The sequence below is a fragment of the Protopterus annectens genome, chromosome 15.part0 (assembly GCF_019279795.1).
Source record: "Protopterus annectens isolate FY-2018-M chromosome 15.part0, PAN1.0, whole genome shotgun sequence".
NCBI classification, from domain to species: Eukaryota; Metazoa; Chordata; order Ceratodontiformes; family Protopteridae; genus Protopterus; species Protopterus annectens.
In genome coordinates, this window is record NC_056749.1 from 126,239,135 (window position 1) to 126,254,792 (window position 15,658).

The window sequence follows — 15,658 nt, forward strand, 5'->3', positions numbered from 1 at the left end:
GGTTTAGACTTTGATTTCCATTTTCTAGTCATTGCTTTTTTGGCAGCTACCAAAATAAAACTTAACAAAGCCTTACTATGTCTAGAAAATGCAGATCCTGTGTCCAAGCTGAAAAGAATCATTTTAGTTACACCTATTTGCTCACCCTATGTTTCTGGCGGGTCTATATCAGTTCATCGAAACATCTGAAGTTTGAACACCATATGTTCGAACTTCAAACCACGAACTGCAAAAACATCGAAGTCTTAAAACAGCGATTTTTTTTCCCCCAGGGAAAAAAATCGCTGTTCCAAGAAACACACACGCAGTACAAACACATCAAAAAAACATAAATCCACACATATACACTCAAAATCCTACATCTAACCCTACACTAAACTGTACATACACTTCTATCATCCCACTTACCTTAACCCAAACCCTAACCCTAAGGTCCGTCACTAACGCGCACTCACTTGACCCGCGCGCTAACCCTAACTCACCTATCCCGTCCTAACCCTAGAGTTTTTCACTATCGCACACCCACCTCCCCCGTCCTAACCCTAACTCATCTAACCCGCACCCTAACCCTAACATCCTCACAATCGCACACTTACCTGAACCCGACCCGTAACTTCCCACTGCAGTCCTGATACTCACGAAGCGACAGAAATGGCCCACTGAATTCTTTCCCTGGGAAAGAATTTGGTGGCCCACGGCTTCACGATTACCAGTGTTCAAACTTTACAGTTTGAACATCTGGTATTCGATATTCAGCCATTTTGATAGACTGATTTAAACCCGTTTCTGGCAGAGTACGTTGTAAGGAATTGTTTAAATCTGCCAACTCATTACACCCCCAAAACATGTTTCTAGTTACCTCTTTCTTTCCTATAACACCTCCAACATTTGCTGTCTTCCTTAGAAAAAAATGATGTGGCATCTGCATGGGATATAAAAAAATACCCATGGAAACACTTCCATGCAAAAATCCTAAGCATCTTCTTCACGGTGTTGCATTTTTGGGATCCATACATATGTTCATCCACTGTTCCCTTGTAAATTGCTCATCCATTGTATCTTCTCAATCTTTTCTAGCCTCTTCTGATTGATTCCTATAGTTATCATGGGTTACCTATTACAAAATCGAAGTTACAGAACTTAGAATACCATATGGTTGACACAATATGATCGAAGTTCCGTAACTTCGAAATTAAAAAAAAAAAAAATAAAAAAATAAAAAAGTACCCTGATGGGTTAAAGCAGGGGGGCAAGCTCCCCTGCACCCCCACACCCCCCGCTACTTAAATATACAAACTCCGAGATTGCACTTTAATGCACTACGGTGCGGAAAGGGAAGATTTCCCTTTTCTACACTGTAGCACGATCTCGAGTTGGTATATTTAAGTAGCAGGGGGTGTAGTGGGTGCAGGGGACTTGCCTCCCTGCCTACACCCTTTACTTTTTCATTTTTTCTTTTAGTATTGATTTTAAAGAATTCGAATTTTCAATTGTTCGATCATTAAAGGTCGACCTTTACTGATTCGAACAATTGAAAATTCGATGTTCCAATAGGAACCCATTATCATGCAGTATTTTTATGCCCTGTCAATTATCCTTTTTTTAACACCAGCTTCTGTTCTAGATTTAGCTAAAACCTCTACCAGAACAGGGATTTTACTTACAATTCCCCTATTCCTTTCTCTTTGCCTATACTCTATTAATCCCTGGTAGGGGAATGCAGTCTCTAGCCTGCAGTCCACAAGTTTTCTTGGCCTCTTCCCACTCTATCTTTCCCTGTGTAGTTATTTGCTCCAGTTTGCCAGTTTTCTCCAGTAAATTCCAGTCCTCTCTTTCCTGTTTATTATACCCCTACTTGCAGCCATCCCTGTTGGCATAATCTCCTTTCTCAATTCTCAAGCTGGCTTAGTTCTGTTAAGGATCAACTTATCCCACTTAACCCTTGCCCTTTTCCCCTCCCAGATAAATTCCTTCAACTCTTTATTAATTATTGTCCACAAATTCTCCACTGGTTGATAAAAAAAAAAAAAAAAAAGAAACTCCTGATCTGTACATAAAATTAAAGGGACTAAAAACATTTTGTTCACTGCTTGCATGTTACTTTCCATAAACAAGTTTCATTTTCTCAGTTTTTGTATATTATATTTTGTTTAGTCTCGTCTCATATATCTTCAGTTGCCATATTAGATGCCTTTTTAATCCATAATCCTAAATACTACTACTTATCATGTCCTCATAAATATGGGTATTGCTAAAGAAGTTCATGTGTGGGTACATAATTTATGGTATAGCCTTTATTTTCTCTTCATTAATTGTATATCCCAACTTCAACCTGTCTCAAAATGTTCTGCGATACTGCGATATCCTTTTCTGGATTTATCAGGTGCAGAATAATCATCTGCAAATAAAGCTGACTTTTCTTGATACCATACCAATTATATCCTTGAATTTCTGAGTCCCTTATTTTCTTTGCCAGTGGCTCTAAATCTAAAGCAAAAAAACAGATGGGAAAGAAGACACCCCTGCCTGGTTCTTCTGTGCAGACACAACTTATCAGAGAGGAACCCTCCCACTTTAATTCTTGCCAGTGGTCCTGAATATATCCTCCTAATTAACCTTATAATTGTATCAGAGAATTTGGGTGCTTCTTTTTCCCTACTTATAACATCCCAGATTCCTCTGTCAAATGCTTTTTTTGCATCAAGACCCAACAACAACAACAGCAGCAGCAGCATTTTCTTACATTTTGCTTCCTACTGGATCATCAGTGTTCTGTTGTCAAATGTTTGAGTCCCTACCACAAAACCACACCGATTCATATGTATCAGTTTTGGTAAAACCTTTGCCATTATTTTAGTATAACACTTGATAATCATGGTTTAAAATGGAAATGGGTCTATATGAAGCTGGGTCCAATGAGACTTTACCATCTTTAGGTATTATAGCCACCACCGCTTTCTTCCAAAATGATGGTGCTTCCCCTTCCTTTAAAATACTGTTAAACAAACTGATAATGTGAGATAGTACCAGCATTGCTAGGTGGAGTTTTGTAAAAGTATACATCATTTGTATATCAAAAAGATTTCTACAGGTGCTTTTGTTGAAAATGTGTTTGTAAAGCTGCTTGTGTTAAAAATGTAACGACAGTGGGTCCTACTGGACAGAAAAGAAATAAAATACATCTGTATGTCAGACAGTATTGTAACTGTTGAAATGAATATATTGTAACAGAGCATAGGTTCATAGGTAGGTACTGGGCTATCTGCCCGAAGGCATATATTAGCCCAGCCACATTGTGCGGTATTCACCGCCCCTTTGGTTAGTTCCCTAGGCCCTTGATCTAGCAGCTAGTACCCTTGGCCCCTATCTAGTAGAGCTGTTGCTATGATCCGTGGTGTGAACTTTCTGTTACCCATCCACTTGTCAAGGTTCCTCTTGAAGAGTGATAGTGAGGGGCTCTGTCTTATGTAGATCTGGACCTTGTTCCATAGCAAGGGAAGTCTTTGCGAAGGGAATCTATCCCTCCAGCATGTCCTATCCATTGTTGTGCTGCGGTTTATATCCCTTGCGCGTGTAGCTTGAGTGGATTTGGTTTTGCTAAGATGGAGCATGTTCAGTTCTGGGTTGGACATGGCTCTGTATGTTAGACAGAGATCGCCTCTGAGAAGGTGGTATGCAACAGAGAAAAGCCTTAATTTTTTCAATCGTGCTGCATAGGGCAACTGTTTGAGGCCAGTAATCCTCTTAGTGAGGTACCTCTGTGGTCTCTAGCTGCTGGAGATGCCTAGCCAGGTACATTCCAATTGGTGCATTGTACTCAATAATGGGTCTGATGAGGGAAGAGTAGAGGGGCACCACTACATCCTTAGATCTTGATGCGAACCCTTTCGTGATCAGACGGGTCACATAGAAGGATTTTCTAACCACCTTGGCAACATGGTTATTAAAGGAAAGTTGACTATCTACTTGGGTCCCTAGATCCCTTATTACTACTTCAGATTTCAGGTGGTTACCTCCTATGTGGTAGTTCGCAGGTACTCTGTTTTTTCCAAAGGGGATTACTACGCATTTTTTAGCATTTAGCTTGACACCATGGCTTTGACACCATGCATCAGTCTCATTAAGGCCCTTCTGGAGGATATCCATGTCGGCCGGAGACTCTATTATAGCACCCAGTTTGCAGTCGTCCGCAACCTTGGTCAGCCACAGCCCTTACTGGAAGAGAAGAGGTTAATCTCAGTGCAGCTAACTTTGAAAAATATTTTGAAATTAAATTATCTGCTTTAGGCCATAAAGATTATATCTTACAGTTCTAATTGCAACCAGAGGCAAAATATCAAAACCAGGACTAGGAATCCTACTGTATCACCCTTAGGGGTGAACTAATTGCTACTCTGGAAGGGTGGGAGTTTTTGAAATGCTTTGATAGCTTCCAGATGCTGTAACACATCTTTGCAAAGCTCTATGTGTGTGTATTATGACATATATGCTAGATTCTGGTTCAGTTTCTAGTAAATGGGGTAGTGTTGGAACCAGAGTCAGAAGACCAAATGTAGGTGATGTCATTTTGTAATCCAGCACTGAAATTATGTTTTAATACAAGATTAGACAGAAGTCTCGGGGCAGTCTGTTTGTGAAGTCTGACAAAGAAAGACTACTCACCTGTATCATCTTGCCTTGGTTTATTAAGTAATTAGGAAACAGTAACTCTTCAGATCAGTCAGGAAAACAGTGATCCTAGTTAGGTATTGTTTTTCTGTACCTGTATGAATCTTTCCATCAGTGTTATTTTTAATATTTCCTGTGACTGAAACTATAGTGTTTATTGTAAACAGATATTTAGTATTTTTATGTTCTCTTATTATTTATTATTAAATATATTTAAGCTTTTCATTGTGGCTGGTCTTTTAGAGAATATTTTAATCTTTGAGATTAATTATATTTATTTGGTGACACTGTGGCTGCTCCTGAAAGCCTTGCTGCATTGGTCAAACACTACCGTTTGTGTTAGTATTTATTTTACTCAGTATAATTGGGTATCCTTGTAAAAGCCTTAGAGGAGCTGGCTTTGGAGTGTTCTGGTGACGATATATGCCTTATAGTCTGGGCAAATGGGACATAGCTGGTAAATCTGTACCAGCATTTCCCAGGTGTGTGTGAGAAAATCAAATATCAAAGAGTGTGTGTATTAGATACTTGGAGTAGGGAAACAGAACACTGGTTTCACAGAGAGGGCGGTAAGGACTTCACTTGAAATACACGGCTGATGACTCAACTCTACAGCTGTCAGTGGGGAGTCTTACTTGGGGTCTGGATAGAAAGAGGGAAAGCCAGACTCAGGACTGTGTGTGCTCCCTGTGTGCACTTAAGGGAAATTGTGTTTGGTGCAGAGAGCTATGTATGTATTTTTTTGTTCCAAGTGAACATCCTTCACCAGTGTCAGTGGTGAAGATTGAAGCTCCTTGATTACTGGCCCAGAGGAGGGACATCACATATTGGTGAGCAGTGGTGGGATATTAATTAAACCTCTGTAGCCTGTTGGCAGTTGTCACAGAAGGTGTGTGTACTCTCAGCAGCTACAAGGTAAACATACAGAGTTTCATTTTCACAACAGTTTTATTTATTTTTTGCTGGTTTAATTTAGTGAGGGAAAGCAGACAAAGATGTTGGCAGAGGATTATGGCAAGCTGACAAAGAACCAGTTGGCCAAGGTGTTTGAAGCCAAAGGTCTGATGCCTGCCAACCTGACTAAAGAGGAAATTATTTCAGCATTAGTTGCAGCTGTAGCCTTGACCAGCAACCAAAAAATTACACTAGCTGATGAATGAAAAAGATATTCCCCCATATTCTCAAAAGCTTGCACGGCGTGCAAGATCGGTGCAGGAGGCCAAGCAGGCAGTATGTCCACCGTGCGATTCAGGAACAGCCTGCAGGGGCATGCACGAGCACTCCTGCAGTAATCTTGCACGGATGAAGCCCTTGTATGCAAATCATCCCATTTGCAGGAGAAATCCATGCAAATGAGGTGAATCTGCGATCCAGGAAGCTTGCGACCGTCCATGTAGGACGAGTGCAATCAGCGGAAATGTACTCGGTTCGTAACCGAGTACATGTCTGCAAAATCCAAAACGGAGTTATGACAGCCCCAAATAAAGGCTGCATATCATGTAGTAAGCATACCAATGGTCAAGTATAAGGCCATTGGCATTGCAAACAGTACAAAAATGTAAAAAATCAACCTTTAATTCCTATTAGCGGCTGTGTAAGTGTAGGGCAGTGACGCGCAAACGGGATCTGGGGGAAAATAACAAAACGAACATAAATTAAGCATTCCAACTAAAATCATTTTTTTGCCATGCAAGTCAATGGCAAGCAGAAGACAACATGGCCAGTGAGTAGTCGTTGCTAAGGGGGGAGGCTCATTGTGAGACATGTAACTATGCATTAGCAGGCAATCCTATGCAAATGAGGGGATCGTGATAGTGAATCCCAATTTTCCCCAGGATGTGAGGCAGGTCCCAACAGTGCTAGAGTATGAATAGCTGGGTGCAAGCCTAGGAGGTAGGTGACATCATGGGGGGTGTATATCAGGCATACTGTAAGCGGATTGGAGCCCTTTGGCCTGGGGTTGCTCCTAGCGTAGCACAGCTAAGCTAGGGGGTGTGTCTAAACCTGCCTAGCAGCCATTACAAAGCCTAAGCGGGTGTGTGCGCTGCGCACTGGGTCATACAGGAAGAAAAAAGAGGTTACACCAGGAAATAGCAGCAGTGTACACATATGAGCACTCTGTTTGCGCGGCGCACACACGGGCTGAAACAAGAAGGCAATGGGAAGGGAAAACAGCAGTAGGAAGGTAATCCAATGAGTACTAGCTTAGCTGGCAGATGAAATGTATCAGAACCAGCCAATTACACAGGCAGCAGACCAGCCCAGCCCAGAACACTACTATAAACTATGCAAACACCTACCCCAATGGTTTTTCCCACACTATACACCACCGGTGTAAACAAGTGGAGAACCTTTAACACTCATAACTACAAAATGTTAGGGGCTGCAATAGCTACCATAAAACTACTTGTTGAAGAGGCTGAGGGTGTTGAGGATGTGAATGCTGCCGAGCAACCCACAGTGAGGAGACGGAGAAGAGTGTACAAACCCAGGGTAACCTAACAGGGGCTACATGAGCTGGAGGTAGTGGAGTGCTATCGGGTGGAAAGGGACCTCTTACAGCAAATTGTTGAGCTGTGCTGGTCATGCCTCACACACAGAACTAACAGAGGGGAACCCATCCCAGTGGATACAAAGTTATGTGTAGGCCTAAGAATACTAGCTGCAGGTACCTTCCAAAGGCCAACTGGGGATATGATGGGGATCTCACAGGCATCAGCATCCAGGGTACTCCACCAGTTTCTGGATACCATGTCAGCACATGGTTGTGAGCACATTTACTTCCCCAACACCCACGAGGCATTTGCCAGCAATATTGGCAACTTTGTGTGTGTGTGTCTGTCAGTCTGTGTAGAGAGCAATGCTTTTTAGGCCAGCCACGCTCCCCACAATCCAAATGCTCAACCTTTGCAAGGCAGCTGATGTCATCCACCTAGTAATACACCTCTGGGAAGCTGTAGCCCAGTAATCTCCGTAGCGCGTCCTGTAACTGCGTACCACTGTAGTCTGATAAACTAGTTAGGTAGGCGTTCTATTCCCAGACATGGCATGTGTGGATGTACATGTGTTTGTGTGTGTTCTTATGTCCGGGTAGGGAGCAGTGCTTTTGAGTCCATTTACAGACACTACAACCTCCAATAGTCCGCTTTGACAAGTGTGCTGATGTCATCAACTGTGTAATACACCTTTGGGGAAGTGATAGCCTTTAATCTCCATGGTGTGTGCCATAACTGTGTACTGCTGTAGTGTGATAAACTAGTTAAGTAGGAGTTCTAACCCCAGCCTTGGCAACTGTATGTGTGTTTGTCTGTCTGACACTGTCTGTGTAGAAAGCAATGTTTTGTAGGGTAGGCACACCCCCTACAATTTAAATGCTCTACCTTGGTAAGGCAGCTGATGTCACCCACCTAGTAATACACCTCTGGGAAGGTTGTAGCCCACTAATCTCCGTAGCATGTGCCATAACTGCATACCGCTGAAGTGTGATTCAGAACTCTGGTAGGGTTCTATACCCACCCATGGCTGTTCTGGACATTTTGTGAGTGTTCCACTGTCTGTGTAGGGAGCAATGCATTTTAGACTAGTCACACTCAGTACATATCAAATGCCCTACACTGGCAATCCTGCTGATGTCAGCCAGTATCATATACACCTTTGGGGAAGGAGTACTGCAGTAATCACCGTGGTGCGTACTATAACTGCATAGAGCTGTAGTGTAATAAACTTTTTAGGTAGGTGTTCTACTCCTGGACATGACAGGTGTGTGTGTGTGTGTGTGTGTGTGTGTGTGTGTGTGTGTGTGTGTGTGTGTGTGTGCATGTGCATGTGTTTGTACCTCGTATCCTGTGTGGAGGAGGGTGTGCGTGTGTGATACCTGGGCCTAATGTGCAGCGGGTTTTGCAATTTACTTATATGGTGGCCCTAGTACATATCACAATGTCCACTATACAGGGAAAACACCTGTGAAATAGCCGAGAGGCTGGGGTGCATATCCATACTCATACATGTGACATCAAGGCCAGACAATCACAGTTAGCAACCCCAGTATTACCCAGAGCACACTCACAGCCCATGTCTCATACACACACACACATGGCGAAGCAACAGCCATGATGTGTGTAGTACACTGCACATTGACGACTTATAGTAACTATGGTGTGAATGCAGTGGCCTACAGAGGCCATGGCACCCTGTCCATTAGTACAATAGGCACTTAATTGCAGACCGTGTGGCTTCATTATGTTTCCCACTGGGTGCCTGCAACAACTGTGGTTCCATCACATGTGATCCACAAAGGACATACCATGCCTTACACACATGCCCTGTATGGACAGATGCCACTGGCACCAGTGAATACCTGTAGCATGCTATCAATGTAAGTGCAGGGTCAACCTGCTGTCCATTACTTGGCCCCACCACATGAGGGCTGGACTGTCACATCTGATGGTAACATTCCGTGTACACAATATGGGCCAGACAAACCAGGTGCACTTCCACATGCCACTGTACCTGAATGTGGGACGTGTGCAAATCCCAAACAACGTCCATGTCATGGCATATAGAACACATACTTGCCAAGCATTGCACAGCACTGGCCATGCACAATAGCAACCCAGGAGACTGGATGGCGAATACTATACCCACCTGTGTAGTCCATTCTGGACACTACACCCCTTGGCCATAATGCAGACCATTCTCATGTGGCCTGATGCCAAGGTATACCCCTCACCCAGCCTTGTACAGCCGTCACCATCAACCACTATACACCTGTGAAGCACTGCACACATGCATGCCAGTACTAGCACTCTGTGTCTGTGTGTGTGGTGTATGACGCTTCCGACCACATTCACACCCAGTTCCACCCCCATTGGCATACTGAAGCATGCTCTCTAATGTCAGACACCGTCACATACCCTTTGACCATAGAACCCTAGGATAACCCCTTTGGGCCAATTGATATCTATGCATTACTGTATTGTGGCAAGGTACATGATTAGGAAGTTTATTGTTACCCTGCCAATTGTGACAATGTGTATGAGTCCCATACAGAGTATGGCTGTGTTGATGCTGACACCTGTTCATGTGGACAGGCCCATGTGCTACACCTACTGTATTGCAACAGTGTTGCAGATGTCACTCACCAGCACAAATGCGTCTGGACAGCTCACCAACATGTACGCTTTGTGGTGCATGCAATAACTGCATACACATGTGATAGCTATGCATAGTCAGTCAGGTGTTTGAAACCCCAGACTGTTAAGTGTGACATACACATGCTTAAGTTTTACTCACCCACACCTTCCCTGACATACATTGTCTCTGTCTGTCCCGCCCACACCCTCTCTGGTGGATGTGAGATGTACACCTGCTTTGTTAGGCAGCAGTCTGTGTTTTGTAAGTGATGGTCATGATCAGCTGATGGTCTCTGTACCAATTGCAGCCCTCCTCTAGCTGAGTGCATGTGGAACAGTTGTGGTAACATTCCCATAGTGAATTTCATGGTAACACACACCAATATCTAAGAGCATCATTTTGGTGTTGGCCCTTTACACCCACTGTGGGCAGTAACTAGATCTGTCGTTTGGTGAAATGCATCTCAGATGGATTGGGGATTTACCTCTAACAACTTACACTGTGGAAACAGGGCAACACACAGGAGGGGGTGTGCCTGACCTGACTACAGACTGTAAGTGCTGCTATACTGCATGTGGAGTAGTGTTGGTTTAACAAAGTGTGTGTGTGGATATGGCTGTCCTACATGTTGTAATACCTGCCATGTCAGTACTATGTTTATGAGGAATCCACATCAGCAGGGTTGTCTGCAGACTGGGCAGTGTGTTGTGCCCTTGGTGTCATGTGATACCCACTTAGCACGTATCGGTGAACTGCAGAAGGTAGTGTGAGGATTGCAGTCTGTAGATGGCGAAAGCCCTGACATGTACTGACTTCATATCCCTCATAGGACACATGTTGCAACAAACCCTATTACAACAGTAGATGTATGAGGTTATCACAGCAACATGTCAATATTGGCGCTGTGTATATGCTTCCAGCTACATCTCTGTCACCCCCCACCATATCAGCTTCAACAGACTATACACACAACTCATTAGGTATGGCTACAGCTTAACTACTGTTTGGACAGATTGTGTAGTGTAACACAGCTTTTGCTAGGTGATTGTAGCCATGTCCCCTGTGTGGACACTAACATTTCTGGCCTGGTACTGACTATTCACTTGCATGCCATTGTCAGGGCCACTATGGTTACATATATGCCAGTGGTATGGCTGCTGTGAGATTGCTGAACATCTGACAGTCTTTGTTATAGGGGGGTTCTGTGCATGCTGTTGGACATGTACTGGGATTGTGTAGACTATTACTACCAACGTATGTACTATGATAGTAACACAATAACATGTATATGTTCCATTGGCCAGATAATCCACCTCCCCACACCCATTTGACCAGGATACCTGGTGATATCACATGTGTGTGCCAACCTGGGGCCTCCTCATGTACTGTTACAGCCATGCCATCAGGTGGAACCACCCAGGGGATTTTGGCCCAGCCCCTCAGGCACACACCAACATGTCTCTGTCCCCTGAGCTCAGGTCTAGGGCCTGTTCCATACCAGGCTCCACAGACACATGAGGGATGTGCTACATCCATCTGAGGCAACCAGTACACATTCACATGGCCAACATGCTCCTCCTGCTCAGCCAACAGACCTGGCACCTTCAGGATGTGGACTGCTGTTGTGAGTGGGAATTGGTGAGAGTCTTGTTCCCATTGTGCCCATATTGGAGACATATCACAGACCACACACACCACCCATGGTGTTTACCCACCACGTGTCACATACCACCCCTGTAAACTGTCTTCTGTATCTGCCAGTCCTGACCACCTCCACGTGTGTATCTGCCATACTTCCCCATATTCCCATAGCAGAATTCACAGGCGGGGGCATTGTGGTGCTAGGAGGGGACTAACATGCGACATACCCGTCCATGGTGCAGACACTGCCAGCTGTAGATATCTGTCTGTATTGCTGTGTGTGCTGCTGTCTCGCACATAGCCCACATCACTGTGGTAGTGATATAGGGGACATGTCTTACCATACATATCTGTTAGTGTGTGTGTTTGTACAGATGTAGACATTTGCTTATCGGCATTTATCTATATGAGTGTAGATATATATGACTTCATATGTATGTTCACACACACATATATATATATATATATATATATATATATATGTCTACACATGGGTATATATATATTTCTGGACATACATGCTGATATACATATATATCTTTAAATATTGTATATGTGACATATGTACACATATGCATACCGATATGTGGGGTACATTCAGACATCAGCTCCACAATCTCACAACACCTTCCTGCACAGCTGCACTGTTCTGCCTTGTTACAACACAGACAGGTGCCACATGTGGACATGGCCTGACATTAGGGGGTTATATGTAGGAGCCGTTGGCAGGTAACCCTGTTACGCACCTATGGCATTCCGGCATGCTACATTACAGATTCACCTGAGTATCCTGCTAGTGGTGGGCCGTGGCTCCCACATGTCCATCATAATGGCATTACTACCACCACCAGCTGTTGGCCACGTCATATACATACATCCCATTACACTGCACACACTCTGATGGCTTACATCTTGACTGTCAGTGCTGACCTCTACAGTAAACGGCTATGGCCCACTACACACAGGGACAGACACTATTGTCCATAGCAGTTGTTCAGTTGAACATCATCAGAACAACACCTGATGGCACAGATAGCTCATTCTACATCATCTGTCCCATTATGATGGACCATGTACTACATGCTATTACATGTATATATACCTCACATACCTGTTGTGGGAATTATGTCTTGTTGAATGACAGCTGGCTAAATGCCTGTGACGTCAGCTTATTGTTTGAAGAGCTTTGTCTTTTCTTTCTTTTTCTCTTCCTGTGTCTCTCTCTCTCTCTCTTCCTGTGTGTGTGTGTGTGTCTCTCTCTCTCTCTCTCTCTCTCTCTCTCTCTCTCTCTCTCTCACTCTCTCTCTCTCTCTCTCTCACTCTCACTCTCACTCACTCTCACTCTCACTCTCACTCTCTCTCTCACTCTCTCTCTCCTGTGAATGGATTGAGCTGCTTTGAATAGATTGCAGCTTGGCTTTAGTAGGTGGTGCACATGATCAGATGATGGCCTCTGCACCAATCAGTGTCCTCCACTTGCTAACTGCATGCAGCTTGCTGTGTAGTACCTCCAATTACCACTGCCATGGCAACCACCAAATATAAATCCCTACATGCAGCTTGCTGTGTAGTACCTCCAATTACCACTGCCATGGCAACCACCAAATATAAATCCCTACATCATGTGGGCGTGGTCCCTTTACCTTTCCTGTGTGATGGACATCCTTCCTGTGTGTGGGCACCAGTGCTACAGACAGCAGGTAGCAATACCTCTTACAGGAAAACTGGCACACTCAGGCTGCTACATATTTGTAGGAGGTTCCAGAACTACAGACAGAGTGTGAGTAGAGTTGTGTTATGCTTTGCATAGTACTGGTGTTACAGGGTGCGTGTGTACATACTGGTTTACCTTGGAATGCTGTCTGTCTGCATAGCTCTCATCTGTGGGCCTATCCTCTTGGTGTCCAGAGGTGTGCCTATCATGTTATGTCTGTCCTCCACACAGGTGTTGTGTCTGATATTTTACTGGGAGTGTGTGTGTGTTTTGAGTGCTATCAGTACATGGCTACATCCATTTATGTTTCTAACCACAATTCCCTGACTAAGGATATGTTGCAGACTATCCTGTGACACCAGCAACTCGCTTAGTGTATGGCAACAGTTTTCCACATATGGGCCTGTGTTCCAGCCTCTGTCCTCCACCTACATACCAAGCTTTTGCACATATGACATGCCGTCAGGGGTTGTTCTGTAGTGGGCTGTGAGTATATCACATTGCCATTGCTGCCATCAGTTCACTGCTGTTGTATCCCCCACACATACGGTGGGGCTGAGACCATATATGTGTGGGCTTCACCTACACAATACGTGTGCCCTTATGCACTCCAGAGACCAGTGTATGTAACAATAGTATGTGGCCCTGTATTATTGAGTCAGGGGGGGGATTCACCTTAAATGACCTAGGCTGTTACAAAATGTGGGGGTACCAGGGGTGTGCTGCCTTAAGGTATCTGGATGTACAGTACCATACACTTCACCTACATTTACATTACTTAAATAAATCGGGTTATTGCAGGCCTACTGCCTCCTGCAATACAGACTGTTCTGTTTGTCAGTGTGCTTGTGATGGTGTCAGTTATGCCTTGTTACTAGCTTGCTGCTATTTTGAGGATTATGCCCTGTTATGTAACAGTTACATCCCCTTTGGTCAACTGATGTCTTTACCACCTAGTGATTTTGTACGGAGTGTAGATAGAGGCTGCTGAACTATACACCTGCATTACTTACTGTTGATAGTTTGGTATCCTCTGGCCCAGTCTGTCTTTACTATTGTACAATATGAAGGGCTTGGCCTGGACAGCAACAGTTGTGACCCTTTCCAGAATACTGTATTAGTATAACGGTTGCACAGTTGCATTACTCTGTTTATATGGATGTCAGTGTCTGAACAGCTATAGTACATGGCATATAAAACTGTAATAGTACACAAATAACCTGTGTGTGGTGTTTTACCATATGTTGCAGGTAACGATTGTCATTTGTATGGGTGGCCCATACAGTGTCCAGTTGTTAAGGTATTAACTGTAGGCATGGTGGCTGTTCCATATTGTGCACACTTCTACATATGTATCTTACTGTACATATCTCTGCATGTGTCTATGTAGTCACATATATATATATATATATATATATATATATATATATATATATATATATATATTTATATAGATAGATATATCTAAATATATATATCTGTATCAGCATATATGTGTCTGTGTATATGTATCCTGGGGATGTTGATAGCTCCCATATTTTACATCTCCTAGGGGGCCACACTGTACTGCATGATATGTTACCAATACCGGCCTGACGTCATACAGGTGGGTTGTAGTACTTTTACATGTTGTGCACATGTCATGTCAGGTCCTGCTTATGTGATCTGTAACACTTTAGTGTATTGCATATGTATATTGTTTGGGGCGTCTCAACCCCATTACCGGTGCATGTGCACATATTTGTATTTGTCAATCTACTATTGCTATCTACAGATGTGTGCCTATATATATATATATATATATATATATATGTGTGTGTATATATATGTGTGTATATATATATATATATATATATATATATATATATATATATATATATATATATATATTACTGTGGATATATCTATTTTGATATTAAGATATTACTATGTTTACTCACACAAATACATTTACATGTTGGAATGCATTCTCTGTACTGTTGAATGACTAGGCTGGTTGAAATGTTTTGAATACATCAGGGTTATGTATATCTGACATGGCTTAGTGGTAAAGCACTTTGTCTATGGTGTGTGGGGTTCTGTGTCCGAGCACAGCAGAGGCCGTTTATTTTTTTGCTGGGCAGAACAAGGGGCATTGGATACAGAGTGGTTAAGGCACGTTTAGTCAGTTGTTAGCGGGTTTGTGCGGAGGTAAGTGCTGCTAACCTGCCATTACATCTGATTACAGGGTGTTAGCTTCAGATTTGCTTAACCAGTGTAGACATTGCTTACTGCCGCGTAAACTAGTGCTTATATATGCTTACTATTGCTTATTTGTGCTTAAACTTGCTTACTAGTGCCTTATTCTTTTTGACACTGATACTTCACATGTGCATTTCTTGCAGTACTCCAGTTCATATATATGTTTAGTGGGTTTTGCAACGAAATTATTGGTTATAACGTGCTTTGTGATGTAAAATTGACTGTGCTACAGTGGGACTCAAACCGGGAATGCCTACAAAT